We start from the raw sequence: 14,883 nt of genomic DNA, 5'->3' as shown, positions 1-14,883 counted from the left end.
CCTCTTTTACCACCCTCCCTAATCTTATTGAAACATCTATAACCAGGGACCTCCAACAACCATTTCTGCCCCTCTTCTATCCAATTTCCGTGATGGCCACCACATCGTAGTCCCAAGTACCAATCCATGCCTTAAGTTCACCCACCTTATTCCTGATGCTTCTTGCGTTGAAGTATACACACTTCAACCCATCTCCGTGCCTGCAAGTACTCTCCTTTGTCAGTGTTCCCTTCCCCACTGCCTCATTACACGCTTTGGCGTCCTGAATATCGGCTACCTTAGTTGCTGGACTACAAATCCGGTTCCCATTCCCCTGCCAAATTAGTTTAAACCCTCCCGAAGAGTACTAGAAAACCTCCCTCCCAGGATATTGGTGCCCCTCTGGTTCAGATGCAACCCGTCCTGCTTGTACAGGTCCCACCTTCCCCAGAATGCGCTCCAATTATCCAAATACCTGAAGCCCTCCCTCCTACACCATTCCTGCAGCCACGTGTTCAACTGCACTCTCTCCCTATTCCTAGCCTCGCTATCACGTGGCACCGGCAACAAACCAGAGATGACAACTCTAACAATGAGGCAAGCCAGTTAAAAAAACACTCACTTCCTAACAACTCCCTGGGGGTTAGTGTAGGAGGCAGTGCTCCTCAAACAGGCAGGCTGCTACAATTCCACCTTCCACCGGCTTTCCAGACATGAAGAGTAAATTCAGGCTCAGCGTTTGGTCTGTGACTCTGCGATGTGAAAGATTTGTCTGTTTGTTGGGACGGTATGGGGAAACCTTGTCGAGTAGGTCAGTGTAGTTGGTATGTGTCCCTCACCTTTCCCAATGTTTTAGTTGTGTATTCGTTGCAACTTCCTGAAATGTTCCCTGTAAACATTGGCTTTTCCAACATGTGTTATATTTTAATGTTTTTTTCGCAGCTGTGTTATTTAACATGGAATCGGCTCTTCACGGTGTATTCCAGGCTTCCGTGTGGATGCACATGCACAATTTCACAGAAACATTGGGGGTCAATTTTACTTTTTCTCTTCACTTCCCTGAACTCCTTCCTACATCGAGCTTTTGCACCTTCCTGCGTGTCCCTCCTTATAACCCACCTTGTTTCCATTCACCCACACTGTGCTCTCTCTCACTCGGCTGATCTTTCTGCGTACCTCGCCCTCTGTACCTCACTGCCTCGATTTCCCTCAGGCCTGAGCGTCTCCTAGTCTTTCATAGCCTCCGTCAGCCAGGTCAGCCTGCGTACTGAACGGCAGCGGGGTGGCTAGAACACATCCCCATGTGCATCTGCTGACCTCAATCTCTCCCTCCCTCCTTCGCCCTGTATCTCATTCACTCTCTCTGCCCACCTTGCTGTTGATCTCTTGTCATCCCCTCTCTCGTTCAGCCTTTCTTCCCGACCCCCTCTGTTTTCCCTGCCAGTCCCCCTTTGTCTCACTCTTTCCGTTCCTGTTGGTGGCAAGGGGGGGGAGGGGGGGGGGGGGGGGCTGGACCTTTAAACGGGAAGTGAACTATGTCGGAAAGTCACACACTGGGAAAAGTTCCTGAGGGGTTTCCCAGGAGAGATGAGCTCACAGATACTGCATGTAGAAGGTTAACGATGATGTCAAATCTGAAGTATTTTTTAAATTTGAGGTGTTTCAATTTTTTTCTGCGATGCGTTTGTTTTTCACCACAACGGGGAAGGCCCAGGAGAAACTGTGCTGTGGTAAACATTGTCTGATGATTCAATTTGCCAATTCTCGTTAGCAGACACCGAGGCTACTTTAAGCAAATTAGACAGTTTAACACAAATAACTGTTCTGGCGCAAAACTTGCCTCAACGTGTCTGCAGTTATCAGCTGAGGGTAAGGCTCGCATTCCTAAGCTCAGAGGTTGTGAGTTCAAGTCCCACTGAGAGACTTGAGCACTAAAATCTAGACGAACAACCTCATGCAACACTGTCCCAGGTGCAATCGCTCGGCTCGGTTATCAAGCCCAATCCCTGTCTGCCCTCCAAGGTTGATATAAAAGTTCCCACGGTTCAATGAGAAGAGCAAGGGAATTGTACCCAGTGTCCTGGCCAACATTCATCCCTCAGTCAATACCACAAAAAGAGTTTATCTAGATATTGCTATATAACTCTTTGTGGAAGCTTGCTCTGTCCAAATTAGCTCCTGTGTTTCCAACATCGTAACATTTAATGACTACATTTCAAAAAGTGCTTCATTGCCTGTAAAGTGTTTTGGGACATGTTGAGGTTGCGAAAAGTATTATCAAAATGCAACTTCCTTACTTCTGTTAAAAGCTTTCAAAAGTATTGATTAGGTTCTTGTATAAAATCTCGCACTGGACAATTTGGAACTCTTAGCATTTTTCAGCCCATTGCCAGGCTTACAGTGACACAGAGTTTTCTACTGCATGGAGGGAGGCCCTATTTATTCTAATCCCATTTTCAGCACTTTGGTCCGTAGTCTTGCGTGCTGCGGTGTTTCAAGTGCGCATCGAAATGCTTCTTAAATGTTGTGAGGTTCCCACCTTGGTGAATCTCCTCTGCACATTTTCTCACATAGTCACATCCTTTCTATCGTGTGGTGACTGGAGCTGCGCACAGTCCTCTAGCTGGGGCCTAACCAGTGTTTTATTCGGCTCCATCAAAATCTTATATTCTCAGCCTCGGTTAGTAAAGGCAAGTATGCCACAAGCCACCTTAACCACCTTATCTACCAGTCCTGCCTCCTTCAGAGATATGTGAACCTGCAGACCAAGGTTCCTCTGGTCCTCTGTACTTCCTCGGGTCCTAGGGTCCTACTGTTCATTGTTTATTCCCTGGCCTTGTTAGTCCTCACAAAATGCATCACCTCACGCTTTTCAGGGTTAAATTCCATCTGCCGCTGTTCTGCCCATCTAACCGGTCCTTCTATATCGTCCTGTAATCTGAGGCTTTCCTCCTCACCATTTACCACACCACCAATTTTTATGCCACCTGCTAACTTACTGATCATATCCCCTACATTCAATACAAACAGCTATGGAGCCAGCCCCGATCCCTGCCGTACACCACTGGACACAGGCCTCTAGTCACAGCAACAACCTTCGGCCCTCTGCCCCCTGCCACAAAACCAATTTTGGATCCAATTTGCTAAATTGCCCTGGATCTCATGGACTCTCTCTTTCTTGGCCAATTTCCCACGCGAGGCCTTGCCAAAGGCCTTACTGAATTCCATATATTTGTTATTTACAGCACAGAAGGAGGCCATTCAGCCCATCGTATCTGCACTAGCTCCCTGATAGTCCGATTTCCCCAGCCCTATCTCCCTAGCCCTCTAAATTCATCACTTTCAAATATATATCCAGCTCCCTTTTGAAACCTCCGGTGGAATCCACCTCCACCACTCTCCCAGGCAGCGCATTCCAAATCCCAACAACTCTCTGAGTAAAGAGGTTACTCCTCATCTCACTCTTAGCTCTCTTGCTGACCATCCTGAAATTGTGACCTCTAGTCACTGACATACCAATCAGTAGAAACAGAATATCCTCCTTTACCCTGTTGAAATTGTTTAGAATTTTGAACACATCAATAAGGTCGCCTCTCAATTTCCTCAGCTCCAAGGAGAACAAGCCCAATTTCCTCAATCTTTCCTTGTATCTAAAATTCCTCATTCCTGGTATCATTGAAGTAAATCTCCACTGCACTCTTTCCAGGGCTTTAACATCCTTCCGTAAAGGTGCCCAGAACTGAACACAACACTCCAAACGTGGTCTGACCAATGAGTTGTAGAGGTGTAGCATCACCTCCTTGCTTCTATACTGACTGGGGGCTTTTCACAGTAACTTCATTGCAGTGTTAATGTAAGCCTACTTGTGATTATTTAAATTTACTCTGTGCCTCTATTTATAAACCTAAGGATCCTATAAGCCTTCTAAACAACTGTTTCAACTTGCCTGGCCACTTTCAGAGAATTATGCACTTGCACCCCGAGGTCCCTCTGCTCCCTCAAAGTTGTACCATTGAGCCTATAATGTCTCTCCGTGTTTCTTCTACCAAAATGCATAACCTCACATTTCACTGCAGTGAAATTCATCTGCCAGGTGTCTGCCCATTTGGCCAACTTGTCAATGTCCTTCTGAAGTCGCTTAGTGCCATCCTCACAATTCACTATTCTCCCTAGCTTAGTATCATCTGTAAATTTAGAGATTTTACCCTCAACATCCACCTCCAAGTCATTTATATAAATCAGAAAAAGCAAGGGTCCCAACACCGAGCCCTGGGGAACACTACTTTCAACTCGTCTCCCTCTGAGAAATGCCCATCTATACCTACCCTCTGTTTCCTATCTCTTAGCCAACTTCTAATCCATGCTGCCAAGGACCCAGCAATCCCAAACATTTTTAATTTGGTAACCAACCTGCCATGTGGCACCATATCAAATGCTTTCTGAAAGTCCAAATATACAACATCCATAGCACTACCTTCATCCACTGCTCGTCACCTCGTCAAATAACTCAATTAAATTTGTCAGACATGGCCTGCCCTTGACAAAGCCATGTTGACAGTCTTGCATCAACTTACTTTTTTCCCTAAGTGTATATTTATCACATCCCGTATTATGGCCTCCATCAGTTTTCCCTCTCTTGGTGTCAAGCTGACTGATCTGTAGTTTCCTGGGTTATCCTTTGCCCCTTTATTGAACAACGGTGTCACATTTGCAATCCTCCAGACCCCCGGGACTAACCCTGTGTTCAGAGAGGCCTGGAAAATTTCTGTCAACGGCTCTGCAATATGCTCTCTTACCCCTCTCAGCAATCTAGGATGCATCCATCCCGGGCCTGGTGACTTCTCTACCTGGAGTGCTGCCAGCCTTTTCAGCACCTTTTCTTTACCTATCACTATTCTGCTCAATTGCTCAACACCCATATTATCAACTGGGCCATTGGTAATTTTGGTAAAGACAGAAGCGAAGTACTCATTTAGTACCACTGCCACATCCTCCGTTTCAGTGAGCGGGTTACCCTGCTTGTCCCTTATGGGCCCCACTCTATCCTTCACTAATCTTTTAGCATTAATACGTTTGAAGAACATTTTGCTTTTTGTTTTAGCGCAGCCTGCCATCCTTTCCGCATTCTTCCTCATAGCCTTTCTTATTCCAGCCTTCGCCTCTCCCCTTCATTTGAGACACTGGTCCTAATTCCTATTGCTATTATTATCCTGGCATGCCTTTTTTCTTCCTGATTTTATCATCATTACCCTTGGTCATCCAGGGTACTCTAGTTTTGTATACCCCGTATTTATTTCTCATGGGGACGTACCCAGCTTACACTCTATTCATCACTCCTTTGAAAGTTTCCCATTTTCAATCAAAATGTGTTTCCAATCAACCTGCTCCAGTTCCACTTCTAGACCCTAAAATCTGCCCTTTTCCAGTCGGGATCTTAATCCCTGACTGATTTTTATCATTTTCCAACTTAATATCGAATTGCATTATATTATGATTGCTATTTCCCAACTCCTCCCCCACTCTGACAATCTCCATCTGGTCTGCCTCATTTCCTGGGACCTGATCCAGCACAGCTTGCTCCCTAGTAGGACTGGAAATTTACTGGTAGCCATGATGTGGAGATGCCGGCCTTGGACTGGGGTGGGCACAGTAAGAAGTCTTACAACACCAGGTTAAAGTCCAACAGGTTTGTTTCAAACACTATCTTTCGGAGCACTGCTCCTCCCTCAGGTGAATGATTCACAAGGATTCACCTGAGGGAGGAGCAGCGCTCCGAAAGCTAGTGTTTGAAACAAACCTGTTGGACTTTAACCTGGTGTTGTAAGACTTTTTACTGTAGAAATGTCCTGTTCCAGAAGGTTTTCCCGCAGGAATTTCTCCCCTTCCATGCCCCACACTTTACCCTTTTGCCAGTTTCCCTTCGGGTAATTGAAATCCCCAACTATCACAACCCTAGTTGCCCTGCGTGTTTCCATAATCTGCCTACAAATGCTCCCTTCCACTTGCCTTCGCATTGTTTAGAGGCCTATAGTAAATATCAACCAAGGCCACCGCTCCCTTCCTGAGTCTCACCTCCAACCATATAGATTCTAATTCACAAACTGCATCTCGTTCAAGAGCTCTGATACACTCTTTGACAAAGACTGCAGCACCTCCTCCCTTTTTACCCACCCTGTTCCTACTAAAAACCTTATAACCTGGGATGTTAAGTATCCAGTCCTGTTCTGGTCTGAGCCATGTTTCTGTCAATGCTACTATGTCATATCCCCTCCAGCAATTTCTGCTTCCAGTTCCTCAGTTTTGTTGACCGTGCTCTGTGCATTTACATACAATGTAACCTTCCTTCTCCTTTGGGACGCTTCCATTTCTTTGTTCACTTGGGCCTTTGCTCACTTACTTTTTACTCTTCCCCGTCTTTTCTCTTTTGCCCTCACTGGTACTTCTAAAACTAGGCCCATTTGTCAACCCCCCCCACCGCCCCCGGCCGTACACATTTAAATCCACCCCCACTGCACTATGTAATCTCTCAGCCAGGAGATTGGCTCCATTTCAACTCAAATGAAGCCCACCTCTTCTGAACAGCTTTCTCCTTTCCCAAATCTGATCCCAAGATCTCAAAAATCTAAACCCCTCCCTTCTACACCATCCCTCAAGCCACACATTTACCTCCGTGCTCTGCCTTTGCCTAAATGGTGAAGCTCGTGGCACAGGCATTATTTTTGAGATTACTACCCTGGAGATCCTACGTTTCAAACTACTCCTTAACTGGTCCTGCAAGATCTCCAAACTGTCCCTCTCTGTTGTTGGTTCCCTCTGAACTACAACCTCTGGTTAGTCATGAAAGAGAAAACGTTGGAAACTCTCAGCAGGTCTGGCAGCATCTGTAGGGAGAGAAAAAAGCGAACGTTTCGAGTCCGATGACTCTTTGTCAAAGCTCTATTCTGCCAAAGTGCCCGGGTGCCAGGTTGCCTGTGCCAAGGATTGGGCCCGGGGGTGCCCTGCACTTAAGAGGTGGGGTGAGGGGGGGACCTCGAGGACCCCCCTAAGAGGTAAGTTGGGGTGTTTTCATAGAATTTACAGTGCAGAAGGAGGCCATTCAGCCCATCGAGTCTGCACTGGCACTTGGAAAGAGCACCCTACCCAAGGTCAACACCGCCACCCTAGCCCCATAACCCAGTAACCCCACCCAACACTAAGGGGAATTTTGGACACTAAGAGAAATTTATCATGGCCAATCCACCTAACCCGCACATCTTTGGACTGTGGGAGGAAACCGGAGCACCCGGAGGAAACCCACGCACACACTGGGAGGATGTGCAGACTCCGCACAGACAGTGACCCAAGCCAGAATCGAACCTGGGACCCTGGAGCTGTGAAGCAATTGTGCTATCCACAAGGCTACCGTGCTGCCCCAACAGGTGTTGGGTTGGGCTGGAGGCCGAGTTGGTGTCCAAGGGAGGTGGTCGAGAGATTGGGGTGGCATTTCAAAATGGTGCCCCAATCTCTTCCTACACTGACAAGCTCAGGAAGTGAGGTACATACGGCCTCAGGGAGGCGCTCCCAACCGAGGCCAGAAAAACCTGTAGAATCCCATTGGATAGTGGGGTCACTCTCGACAATGCAGGTGACAAAATTACGGAGATACCCAGAGGGGCAGATAGTATTGAGGAAGCAGGGGTGCTGGACAGGCTAGGGGAGTGGGCAAAAAAGTGGCAGATGGAATACAATGTGGAAAAGTGTGAGGTTGTGCACTTTGGAAGGAGGAATTAAGGCACAGACTATTTTCTAAATGGGGAAATGCTTCAGAAATCAGAAGCACAAAGGGACTTGGGAGTCCTTGGACGGGATTCTCTTAAGGTTAACGTGCAGGTTCAGTCGGCAGTTAGGAAGGCAAATGCAATGTTAGCATTCATGTCGAGAGGGCTAGAATACAAGACCAGGGATATACTTCTGAGGCTGTGTAAGGCTCTGGTCAGACCCCATTTGGAGTATTGTGAGCAGTGTTGGGCCCTGTATCTAAGGAAGGATGTGCTGGCCTTGGAAAGGGTCCAGAGGAGGTTCACAAGAATCATCCCTGGAATGAAGAACTTGTCGTATGAGGAATGTTTGAGGACTCTGGGTCTGTACTCGTTGGAGTTTAAAAGGATGAGGGGGGATCTTATTGAAACTTACAGGATACTGCGAGGCCTGGATAGAGTGGACGTGAAGAGGATGTTTCCACTTGTAGGAAAAACTCGAACGAGAGTACACCATTTCAGACTAAAGGGCCGATCCTTTAAAACAGAGATGAGGCGGAATTTCTTCAGCCAGAGTGTGGTGAATCTGTGGAACTCTTTGCCGCAGAAGGCTGTGGAGGCCAAATCATTGAGTGTCTTTAGGGCAGAGATAGATAGGTTCTTGATTAATAAGGGATCGGGGGTTATGGGGAGAAGGCAGGAGAATGGCGGAGCGGATTTGATGGCCGAATAGCCTAATTCTGCTATTATGTTTTATCGTTTTATGGTTTGATACGCGAAAAAACACGACTGCTTTTTTGTATATTAAATCATGTCCATGTTCTCTCGTTAACAAAGCCAAGTTGACTATCCTTGATTAATCCTTGTCTCCCAAATGGAGATGAATTCTCTCCCTCAGAATATTTTCCAATAGTTTCCTTCGGCGAAATTCTCCGTTATCGGCGCAAATTCCGCCGATCGGCGCAAAAAACGGCGCAAATCCGACTTGCGTCACGTCGGAAAAATGGGTCGAAAGTCTCCGGCCCGAAATGGGGCTAGCAGCGACGTAACGGGATCCGCGCTTGCGCACGTGGTTCACGCCGTGCAGCGTCATACGCGCCGCACGGCGTGACGGCTCATAAGGCCGCGCTGCTCCCCCCCACCCGACTGGAACACCTGACCGGAACACCCGACTGGATGGCTGGGCGCCGCCCAGCCCCGAGGTTCGAGTCACGGGATGTGGAGGCGCTCCTGGACGCGGTGGAGCAGAGGAGGGACGCCCTGTATCCCGGGCACGGCCGCAGAGTTGCCCCACGCCACAGCCGGCGTCTGTGGAGGGAGGTGGCAGAGGCCGTCACCGCTGTGGCCCTGACACCGCGGACAGGCACCCAGTGCCACAAGAAGGTGAACGACCTCGTCAGAGCAGGCAGGGTGAGCCTCCCCCATATCCCCCCTCCCCCATATCCCCCCTCCCCCATATCCCCCCTCCCCCATATCCCCCCTCCCCCATATCCCCCCCTCCCCCATATCCCCCCTCCCCATATCCCCCCTCCCCCATATCCCCCCTCCCCCATATCCCCCCTCCCCCCATATCCCCCCTCCCCCATATCCCCCCTCCCCCATATCCCCCCTCCCCATATCCCCCCTCCCCATATCCCCCTCCCCCATATCCCCACTCCCCCATATCCCCCCTCCCCCATATCCCCCCTCCCCCATATCCCCCCTCCCCCATATCCCCCCTCCCCCATATCCCCCCTCCCCCATATCCCCCCTCCCCCATATCCCCCCTCCCCCATATCTATCCCCCCTCCCCCATATCCCCCTCCCCCATATCCCCCCCTCCCCCATATCCCCCCTCCCCCATATCCCCCCTCCCCCATATCCCCCCTCCCCCATATCCCCCCTCCCCCATATCCCCCCTCCCCATATCCCCCCTCCCCATATCCCCCCTCCCCCATATCCCCCCTCCCCCATATCCCCCCTCCCCCCATATCCCCCCTCCCCCATATCCCCCCTCCCCCATATCCCCCTCCCCCATATCCCCCCTCCCCCATATCCCCCCTCCCCCATATCCCCCCTCCCCCATATCCCCCCTCCCCCATATCCCCCCTCCCCCATATCCCCCCTCCCCCATATCCCCCTCCCCCATATCCCCCCCTCCCCCATATCCCCCCTCCCCCATATCCCCCCTCCCCCATATCCCCCCTCCCCCATATCCCCCCTCCCCCATATCCCCCCTCACCCATATCCCCCCTCCCCCATATCCCCCCTCCCCCATATCCCCCCTCCCCCATATCCCCCCTCCCCCATATCCCCCCTCCCCCATATCCCCCTCCCCCATATCCCCCCTCCCCCCTAATCCCCCCTCCCCCCTAATCCCCCCTCCCCCCTAATCCCCCCTCCCCCCTAATCCCCCCTCCCCCCTAATCCCCCCTCCCCCCTAATCCCCCCTCCCCCCTAATCCCCCCTCCCCCCTAATCCCCCCTCCCCCCCATCCCCCCTCCCCCCTAATCCCCCCTCCCCCTAATCCCCCCTCCCCCCTAATCCCCCTCCCCCCTAATCCCCCTCCCCCCTAATCCCCCTCCCCCTAATCCCCCTCCCCCTAATCCCCCTCCCCCCTAATCCCCCCTCCCCCCTAATCCCCCCTCCCCCCTAATCCCCCCTCCCCCCCTAATCCCCCCTCCCCCCCTAATCCCCCCTCCCCCCTCCCCCTAATCCCCCTCCCCCCTAATCCCCCCTCCCCCCCCATATCCCCCCTCCCCCCCCATATCCCCCTCCCCCCCCCATATCCCCCCTCCCCCCCCATATCCCCCCTCCCCCCCCCATATCCCCCCTCCCCCCCATATCCCCCCTCCCCCCCCATATCCCCCCTCCCCCCCATATCCCCCCTCCCCCCCCATATCCCCCCTCCCCCCCATATCCCCCCTCCCCCCCATATCCCCCCTCCCCCCCCATATCCCCCCTCCCTCCCCCCCCATATCCCCCTCCCCCCCCCATATCCCCCCTCCCCCCCCCCATATCCCCCCTCGAGGGAGGAGGAGGTGGTGTGGTCCGTCCCGGCTCCCCCTGTAGGGGAGGTCCCGGAACACCGCGACACCTCGGACTCCCCCCGCCCCCCCCCCCCCCCCCCTTTCCGTCCCAGGTGCATCGGGTGGGCAACGGGCAGGACAGGCTGGCAGCTTGCCATCCCAGTCGCCCGGGCCGCAGCCTGGCCCATCTAGGCCAGGACGCCCCAGGAAACGGCCGCCAAAGGGGATCCAGTGTCAGAGGGCAGGAATCACAGGAGTCCACCTCCAGTTCTGCTGTACCGTCTGGGGAACCACGTAGACGTAGTCAAAGGCCTGTAAGGCCAAACAATTAGACACTGAGTAAGTTGGCATGGGTGCAGGGCACAGATGAGTTTTAGGGGCTAGGGCACGTGCATGAACTCGTTTGGTTATTAAAGTCAATGTTACACCTACAGAAGCTGCTTTGTGCTCTCTCCAAAGCGTGCGGGGGTGTCATGTACGTTGAGCGCAAGTGTGTGTGTGAGGGGTGGTCTTACCTCAGCCCCAGGTGAGTCTGCCCCCTTCCCCAGGGCCGCCATCACATCCCCCAGGCAGAGGACGGGACGTGCGCTGCAGTGTCACAGCCGCATGCAGGGATGGTCCGGGTGGATGGTGGTACTGTGGCCATGGGTCAGACATAGTCCAACGATGTGGAGCCAGGAGCTCACCGCAGGGCGGGTTGTCATTCATCCTCCATGGCCTGCGATAGACACGCGTCCACCCGCAACTGTGTGAGCCCGGCCCATTGTGCCGCAGGTGGATCGGCAATGGGGGGGGGTGGTGTGCATGCGGGTGGGGTGGGTGGGGTTGGGGAGGGGGTGAGGGTGCTGGGTGGGTGGATGGGTGGGGGGTGTGGGTGGTCGGCTGTTGCCATGGTGTGCGGTCTGTGGCCATACTACCCGATTCCCACGCCCATCTAGTCAGTGAAGCGGGCGGGTATCAGCCTGTCCCGTGCCCGCTGGGCCAGCCGGTAATCGTGGACAGCCACCCGCCTGTGTCTAGCCCGTCTGCCCTGACCATTGCCCCCATCCCCCTCATCTGGGAGGACTGCGCCTCTTCCTGCTGCTCCTCCACTCCGCCCTCCTCTGCCTGCGGCACATCGCCCCTCTGCTGGGCTATGTTGTGCAGGACGCAGCACACCACAATGATGCGGCCGACCCTATCTGACCGATACTGGAGGGTGCCCCCAGAGAGGTCCCGGCACCTGAAACGCATCTTCAGCACGCCAAAGCACCTCTCTATCACTCCCCTTGTCGCTACATGGGCATCATTGTAGCGGTTCTCCGCCTCATTGCGTGGCCTCCGTACAGGCGTCATCAGCCACGATCGCAATGGGTAGCCCCTGTCGCCCAGCAACCAGCCCTCAGCCGGGGATGGCGTCCCTCGTACATGCCGGGGATGGATGACCGCGACAATACTTTTATGAGTCGTGTGCACTGCCTGGGTACGGGCGCAGACGTGCAGGATCATCATGCGGTGCTCGCAGACCACCTGTATGTTCATCGAATAGGTCCCCTTCATAGAACATAGAACATAGAACAATACAGCGCAGTACAGGCCCTTCGGCCCACGATGTTGCACCGAAACAAAAGCCATCTAACCTACACTATGCCATTATCATCCATATGTTTATCCAATAAACTTTTAAATGCCCTCAATGTTGGCGAGTTCACTACTGTAGCAGGTAGGGCATTCCACGGCCTCACTACTCTTTGCGTAAAGAACCTACCTCTGACCTCTGTCCCTATATCTATTACCCCTCAGTTTAAAGTTATGTCCCCTCGTGCCAGCCATATCCATCCGCGGGAGAAGGCTCTCACTGTCCACCCTATCCAACCCCCTGATCATTTTGTATGCCTCTATTAAGTCTCCTCTTAACCTTCTTCTCTCCAACGAAAACAACCTCAAGTCCGTCAGCCTTTCCTCATAAGATTTTCCCTCCATACCAGGCAACATCCTGGTAAATCTCCTCTGCACCCGCTCCAAAGCCTCCACGTCCTTCCTATAATGCGGTGACCAGAACTGTACGCAATACTCCAAATGCGGCCGGACCAGAGTTCTGTACAGCTGCAACATGACCTCCCGACTCCGGAACTCAATCCCTCAATTGATGCCCTTCCTATTGGTGAACACGGCCCTGTTATCTGCAGGTGGCCGCATGGCGACCTGTTTCCCATCGATCGCGCCCTGGACCATGGGGAACCCGGCCACGGCAGAGAAGCCCACGGCCCGGGCATCTGGCTGGCCCGGTCCACAGGGAAGCGGATGTATCGGTGCGCCATGGCATAAAGGGCATCTGTCACTGCCCGGATGCACCGATGCACCGATGTCTGCGATATGCCGGACAGGTCCCCACTCGGTGCCTGGAATGACCCCGTTGCAGAAAAGTTCAGGGCAACCGTAACCTTGACGGACACTGGGAGAGGGTGTCCCCCGCCAGTGCCACGCGGTGACAGGTGTGCCAGCAGGTGGCAGATGTGTGCCACGGTTTCCCGCCTCATCCGGAGTCTCCTCCTGCATTCCCGGTCCGTGAGGTCCTGGTATGACTGCCGGGGCCGGTACACATGGGCGCTCTCGGGTGCCTCCGTTGCCGTGGGGCCGCGACGTCCTCCTCACCCTCCTCGTCCTGTCGGTCAGGTGTCCCTCCAGCCTGGGCGGCTGCCGCCTGCCCCTCTGCGGCAGCCTGCGCCGCCTCTCTGGCACGCTCCTCCTCCTCCTCCTCATCCTCCTCCTCATCCAGGGCAACATGGACATTAGCGGCTGCCGCCACGGCGGCTAACATCGCTGGATGGTCTGAAAACATGACGGCCTGGTGTTTGGGGGGGGGGGGGGGGGGGCGGAGAACGACGACATGTCATCATTGCCCATATCCCCTCATTCCCCCCAGCCAGGTGGCATGGACCGCATGGGTCCAACTGTTGGAGGCTGGTACCTGGCCAGGTGGACCAACTCACTTGCCCCCCCCCCCATCCCCCTCCCCGGCACGGGACCCCCCCCCCCATCCCCCTCCCCGGCACGGACCCCCCCCCCATCCCCCTCCCCGGCACGGACCCCAACCTCCCATCCTCCTCCCCAGCACAGACTCCACATCCCCCTCCCCGGCACGGACCCCAACCTCCTCCCCGGCACGGATCCCCCTCCCCGGCACAGACCCCCCATCCCCCTCCCCGGCACAGACCCCCCCATCCCCCTCCCCGGCACGGACCCCCCCACCCCCCTCCCTGGCATGGACCCCCCCATCCTCCTCCCCGGCACGGACACCAACCCCCTCCCCGGCACGGACCCCCCATCCCCCTCCCCGGCACGGACCCCCCCATCCTCCTCCCCGGCACGGACCTCCCATCCCCCTCCCCGGCACGGACCCCCCCATCCCCTCCCCGGCACGGACCCCCCCATCCCCCTCCCCGGCACGGACCCCCCATCCCCCTCCCCGGCACGGACCCCCCCATCCCCCTCCCCGGCACGGACCCCCCCATCCCCCTCCCCGGCACGGACCCCCCCCATCCCCCTCCCCGGCACGGACCCCCCATCCCCCTCCCCGGCACGGACCCCCCATCCCCTCCCCGGCACGGACCCCCCATCCCCCTCCCCGGCACGGACCCCCCATCCCCCTCCCCGGCAAGGACCCCCCATCCCCCTCCCCGGCACGGACCCCCCATCCCCCTCCCCGGCACGGACCCCCCATCCCCCTCCCCGGCACGGACCCCCCATCCCCCTCCCCGGCACGGACCCCCCATCCCCCTCCCCGGCACGGACCCCCCATCCCCCTCCCCGGCACGGACCCCCCATCCCCCTCCCCGGCACGGACCCCCCATCCCCCTCCCCGGCACGGACCCCCCATCCCCCTCCCCGGCACGGACCCCCCATCCCCCTCCCCGGCACGGACCCCCATCCCCCTCCCCGGCACGGACCCCCCATCCCCCTCCCCGGCACGACCCCCCATCCCCCTCCCCGGCACGACCCCCCTTCCTTCTCCCCGGCACGGACCCCCTTCCCCCTCCCCGGCACGGACCCCCCATCCCCCTCCCCGGCACGGACCCCCCATCCCCCTCCCCGGCACGGACCCCCCATCCCCCTCCCCGGCACGGACCCCCCCCATCCCCCTCCCCGGCACGGACCCCCCCATCCCCCTCCCCGGCACG

At 55.2% G+C, this 14,883-nt stretch overlaps 1 protein-coding gene across 3 annotated transcripts in view; it reads left to right on the top strand.

Annotated features, from left to right (window-relative positions):
• Positions 1 to 624: 624 nt before the first annotated feature.
• Positions 625 to 14,883, top strand: part of LOC140405894 (probable G-protein coupled receptor 132) — an 86,230-nt gene continuing 71,971 nt past the window's right edge. For 2 of the 3 annotated variants that reach the window (XM_072494242.1, XM_072494241.1), the window contains exon 1: positions 625 to 803. The gene's annotated coding sequence lies outside the window, so the exon portion shown is untranslated. The remainder of the gene's footprint in view (positions 804 to 14,883) is intronic. The other variant, XM_072494243.1, reaches the window with a different exon arrangement.

This window comes from Scyliorhinus torazame, chromosome 2, assembly GCF_047496885.1.
Source record: "Scyliorhinus torazame isolate Kashiwa2021f chromosome 2, sScyTor2.1, whole genome shotgun sequence".
Taxonomy (NCBI): Eukaryota; Metazoa; Chordata; class Chondrichthyes; order Carcharhiniformes; family Scyliorhinidae; genus Scyliorhinus; species Scyliorhinus torazame.
This window is presented reverse-complemented; position numbering and strand designations above follow the sequence as displayed.